Source organism: Lepidochelys kempii, chromosome 22 (assembly GCF_965140265.1).
Source record: "Lepidochelys kempii isolate rLepKem1 chromosome 22, rLepKem1.hap2, whole genome shotgun sequence".
Lineage (NCBI taxonomy): Eukaryota > Metazoa > Chordata > Testudines > Cheloniidae > Lepidochelys > Lepidochelys kempii.
Window position 1 is genome coordinate 14,282,556 of NC_133277.1, and position 6,000 is coordinate 14,288,555.

The following is a 6,000-nucleotide window of genomic DNA, read 5'->3' on the forward strand; positions in this document are numbered from 1 at the left end:
CATATACAGCATCTTAGCCCGTCATACTATCTAAGAGGCTCATATTGTCACAAGATCTTCCATAGCGACTCTGAATGCAGTGAAAGCTTTGGTGAAATATCATTAAATTTAAGACTAATCTTCTCTGGTAAGCAAGCCGTTTCTTAATCATTCATCTCAAAGCAAAGACATGGTCTAAAGCCTTTGTGGTCGTTTTGGTCTAAAGTCTGCTCGCTTAGCGTGCAGTTTTTCATCTGTGACCAGTTTGATTCTGTTCAGTCGTACACTAGACAACACACTTCTGTGTACTTAAAGCAGTGTTATTCCTCACCAGTTGTTGGTTTCCTGCTTTGGTAATTTACAGATCATATCTTTCTTCCACTTCTCTGGGCAGAATTCCCTAACCCTAAATTATTTTTAAAAGTTTATGTAATTCATGTAGTACCACTTCCTCCCCATGTGAAACATGTCAGCAGTGATCTTCTCTTGACCAGGTGTTTTGCCATTTTTAAGCTACTTAATTGCTTCCTCTATTTCTGCTTCTGAAATTTCTAGCAGAGAGATATTTAATTCTTCACTTTCTTCTACATGTGCATTGATTTGGAGTTATTGGCTGTGGTTGGCTAAGAATTTCATTAAAATGTTCTTGCCATCATTCCATTTGTTTTGCTTCCACTGTTAACAATCTTCCATCTTTGGCTCTTGTGAACCATTGTGACTCTGGAACCAGGATGATCACTGCTTGCATAGCTGGAATGGTTTCTTAGTGGCCTCTCACAGGTGTTTCTCTCGCTTTTTTTGTCAAACCATTCTCTTACCTTTCCAATACAATTTTCTTTACTTCTTTCTCTTTCTCTACAGATCCCCATTGCAGCATGTGTTTTTTGTCATGTCGTCTGTCCTTTCCTCTTTTTTTTAAGCCTTACTTTTTTAGTCAATTTCCACGTGAATGGCTGTATCTGCTCTTCTTTCCTTGATTGATCCTCTTGGTCCAAGAGAAGTTCTGGCAGCTTCCCAGCATACACCTCTAAAGCGAGTCCATTGTTGCTCTTTATCACATTCATTACTCACCATTCTTGGAATCTGTTGGAGAGCTGGATTTTAAAGTCTCTCCTGATTCCCAGATCCGACAGTTTCTTCACATCAAATTCCATTTCTTTTCTTATTAGCGTGTCTTTTTAGCTTTATTCTATTTTGGTGACAAGATGGTAGTTGCTTCCAATATCAGCGGTTGTTTTGTGTATCCAGCAGCAATGTGTTTCACTTGTTCCTCAGTAATTCAGTCATTTGACTTCTATGTTAGTTTGTGTTTCCTGTGACGAGGGAAAAGTGAACCCCAGGTGCACAGGTTATACTTATTACACAGCTAAGTAAATTTTTCACCGTTGTCCATCTGCCTCTCAGTGCCATATTTGCACATTCAGTGCTTGTATCCCAAGTTGTCATTTATATCACCCATAACCAGAATGACGACGTAAGCATGCACCTGGTTGAGTACCTTTTGCAACTTAGTGTAGAAGGCATCTGTTACATGGTCATTGGTAGATGATCAACGATAGTTCCTCCCATCAGAGATTGAAGACTGGATTCTCATTTACGCTGAAGCCCACTTACACCACCATGGCTGTATAAAGCAGCCTTAAAGTGGACATAAGTTACAGTTGCACTCGTTTTAATGCTCCTTTACATGGCTGTAGTGTAACTGAGAATCTGACCCAAGATCTCTTTTTAGTTATGCTAATGTGGCATATTGGTATACAACTAAATATGAACTAAGATGAAACCAGAATTAGCCAGTCTGATAATGAAAGCTGGGAGCATGTGAGTGACGTGAGACAATGTCATTCACTTATGGGAACAAATTCACTGTTTGTTTTAGTCCTGAGTTGGTGGGAGAGGTGTTTGCACACTCAGCTTCATATCCCTATCACTGTCTGTTTCTCTTTATTTGTAGCACATTTAATAGAGTTTCTAAGCAGCTAGGAGAAGTGCAGATGCACCAAAGCCATGGAGATGGTATGAGGGAACCTGCCAAACGTCTATGCAAGTGACCCTCCGCTGGAGTTTGTATCCAAATCCTCAATAACCCACAAGTATTTAGACTGGAGCAACAGCATGATTGTAAGGGATGTGCCGACAGCTCTGTGGTTGAATTAAGTTCATGCTTTATCGATTAGTGAATGCATTAAGATTACAATTAATTTTTTGAGCTGTTGATACATAAGTATGAGACTTTTGTTACCATGTGAAGCCTAAGACATGGGCTGTGAGATGAACTGAACCTATCTTACTTAACAACTGGTATGTTTTTAAAGCTTTTGAGGCACAATACAACATTTAAGACAGCCCCCTAATCAAAGAATTGGGATTATATATTGGAAACGAAGGTGAGCATCTGGACATCTTTCTTGCCCCTTCTCTCCAGCATTTTAGCCCGTTTAATCTCTTTTCTACCTGAGAGGATAATGTTTGATATCACAGATAATGTGGAAAGGAGACTGAAATAAGTGTGTGACTGGCAATTTCTTTGTACTGTACTTGTCTGGCTCCTGACTGCATGGAGAGGTGCCCAGAGTTGCCTTGAGCCACCTGAAATGAGTTTGAACACTACACACAGTCTTTCCTAGAAAGGACCAAAACCAAGATGGACAATGTACAAACTGTGTGGATCTGCCAATGGGCGTTATTCTTTGAGAAATGGATTCCTATAACTTTGTACTTTAATACTACCGAAGAGCCCCTTGTCACACATCGAAAAGGCATTTGAGGGATTGTAGGGAGGAAGCTGTGAATCAAAAAGTGACCAAGGAAGTACTCTCCTTTCCTATGTATCTGACAACTGACACAGTTAAATCTGACTTACACCATAATGACAACAAGCTGGTTTCAGTCCTGATGCAAGTTCTGTTACACAAGTGTGAGCTGTTGACTCGAAAGCTTGTGTGTCTCACCAACAGATGTTGTCCCAATAAAAGATATTACCTCACCCACCTTGGTAAGCCAAGAGAGAGGCATTTCCCAAACAACCTCATTTCTACCAACAAAGCTTTACCATGCTAAACTATTCAGAACTGCAAGCCTAGCTGTATCTGTTTTGGGATGCTGACAAGCTCTTGAGCAAGATGTGGTGGGGAGGAGTGGACTCAGAATCTGAACTCGGGAGAGAGCAGTACTGATGACTTTGGGTTTACTATTAACTTGATGATCATTAGAGCTTTCTAATGCCTGTGTTGTGCTTGTTTATATGCAGTCCTTTGAATGTCGGGATTACAGTAATCAAGGTTTTGTGTGCTCCACAGGAAGCTTGATATAAATCATGTGGCAAGGTTGCTGCACTGTTCAGTGCAGCAGACTGGAGCTCTGGCTTCAGATAAGTGTAAAAATGGAGATTCATATTTAACTGGATACAAAAATGAATACACTCATGGCAGGTTTCCCTTTGCTTTTGAATATTAAATGCCATTTATTTTCTGCTGGCCTTACATTTCATGGTCTGTATGATCAGAATGTGTGGTGGGGGTTTTGTTTTTTGGGTTTTTTTAAATGCCTGGCTAGTCTTTATGAGCTCACAGGGGGAAGCTGGACGTTATAGCAGTGTCATACGCATTTAGGAAGATGTGAGAGGAAGCTTGGGTTTGTGAGATAAGCACACTAACTGGATGCAAAAATGAGGATAATCTGTGAAATATATTAATGTTGACGCTGAAATTTGCATCATTAATATGTAAGGTTAACACCCCATTGAAATGAATTGGGGGACAATTCACTCCTAAGCTATTGCTTCAGGCTGTCTGCAAACTCAGGCAGATAATCTTGCATTGGTTTGCATTTGGTTCACATTTGGAAAGTGTTGGACACCACCCTAAGAGCAAAAAGAAAAGGAGTACTTGTGGCACCTTAGAGACTAACCAATTTATTTGAGCATGAGCTTTCGTGAGCTACAGCTCACTTCATCGGATGAATTATTATGCTCAAATAAATTGGTTAGTCTCTAAGGTGCCACAAGTATTCCTTTTCTTTTTGCGAATACAGACTAACGCCCTAAGAGCGTGAGACGTTCTTTTTTCAGTGTAAGCTTGGGTTTTGGCTCACAATTTTGCAGCAAGGGCTGGATTTTGAGGTAAATTCTGTAGCTGTGGAAGGAGTAAATGTGGTCTTGACAAATAGCAGTGTGTCTTCTAAGAACCTGTTTAGAGAATGCTTGTACCTGTTTTGTCCTGCCAGTAACACTTCTGCTGTGAATATGTTCATTGGGTTGGATTCTGAAATGCATAGCTGCCTGCTGGGAGCTATTATGTCTATTCTTGTCCAAGTTTATCCAGAGAGCTGGCTGCACCGGTTTGGGATTAGACAGTTGTGATCTATCTGTTCCTGCATGCTCTGATGTCCTGTCATGGAAGGTTAACACGCTTGTTTTAATGTTCTCACGTTGAATGTGTCCAGTTCCTGAGAGATCCCACAGCATTTTGTATTGTCTACACTTACACTACTTTCAGTCTGATTCTGGAGTTGCTCCCAAATGGGGCTTGTTTCCTAAAACTGGGATTTTGCCTGAACATATCTCACTGGTCTGATGATGAACTGGGAGTGTTGAATAGCAGAGTGCAGGATACTTGGTGTCTATTTTAAAGGAGAGGAAGGATGGTCCAGTGTTTAGGATGGTATCCTGGGACTTGGGACACCTGGGTTCAGTTCCGTACTCTGTCACACTCTGACCTTGAGCATGTTACTTAGCTTCTCTGTCTCTCCATTCCCCATCTGTACAATGGGGATAATAGCACTGCCCTACCTCACAGGGGTGTTGTGAGGATAAATACATTAAAGAATATGAGATGCTCAGAAACTATGGTAATGGGGGCCAAATAATTACTTAATATTTTAATTCTCCACACAGACCTTTAGAACATCTTGGAAGCTTATTGAAGATAAGCTGTTACATAAGGATTTGGAAGAGTATTTGACTCAATATGTGGTTTGGTTGAGTAATTTTGGTGTCCAACACTGTGTACAGCAAGTGATGCTTATTTATTTGGCTCTTGTTTGTCCTTTTCAAAATTGAATTTTAAAAAAAAGGTAAATGCCATTAAGGCAAAGGCCTGCCATTCTATACCGGTGGTAATAATACCACCTCGCTCTCATACAACACTTTCCATCCATAGATTTCAGTGTAAAGTCTGCATCAGTGTCCTGCTGTCTGCCACAAGAGCTTTGCCTAATTGAGTTCCTGTCTTCTAAACACAGAAGAATCTGGACTATAGAGCAGGCAGGAAGTACCACCTACCATAATCCGCAAAGTGTTGGCCGGTGGATATAGTTAGGCTCTGGTCTAAAACAGAGCTCCAGCCTGCTCTTTTCAGTGTATCTTAGGTAAGAGCTATTTAATAGTCTGCACTTGCCAAGGGTTTCCCTGCAGCTGTTGTTGATTTCTCAGAGGAGCATTCCTAATTACAAGTCTGCACCAGTGTCCCAGGGAGAGGCTTCCTTTGGTCTTACTCCCCTGGTGAGATTCAGTAATTAAAAAAAAAAAATCCCCTTTTTTATATGTGTACGCCATGCTCTGCAGTAGATGCAATGTGCCAATCAGATGCCAGTTTCCTGGCTTGGAAGAGCTTTATCTAAAGGCATATTGGCTATAATACAGAACTGTACAAAACAAGTGGGATGAAGCAGCACAGAAGCCATTGTGTAATCACTAAAGCCAGAATACTTCAGATTAATTTCACATGATTGGGAAAACCACACCTGCTTTAAGATCTGTTGCCTCTAAGGAGCTTCTAGCCTTCAGGTCACTGATCCATCTGTTTTCTCTCCAATTAGAAATCTGGCAGGGGAGGGAGAGTGACACCATGAGTGAAACAAGTCAGGAAGAGAGGTAGATACGGACATACACTGCTCCACGGGTGAGTCTCTGGCTGTAAGAGGAACCCTGAATAACTCATGCGCTACGTTCTGCAGCCAAACAAAGCTAGCTCTGAAGCGTCTGAAATGTCAGTAGCTACTGACAGAGTTCATGAAACATTC

At 41.0% G+C, this 6,000-nt stretch overlaps 1 protein-coding gene across 4 annotated transcripts in view; it reads left to right on the forward strand.

Moving 5' to 3' along the window:
* The window catches only part of LAYN (layilin), a 30,886-nt gene extending 26,064 nt beyond the window's left edge, over positions 1-4,822 (forward strand). For all 4 annotated transcript variants that reach the window (XM_073320685.1, XM_073320683.1, XM_073320684.1 and 1 more), the window contains one exon: positions 1,934-4,822. The gene's annotated coding sequence lies outside the window, so the exon portion shown is untranslated. The remainder of the gene's footprint in view (positions 1-1,933) is intronic.
* Positions 4,823-6,000: the final 1,178 nt, after the last annotated feature.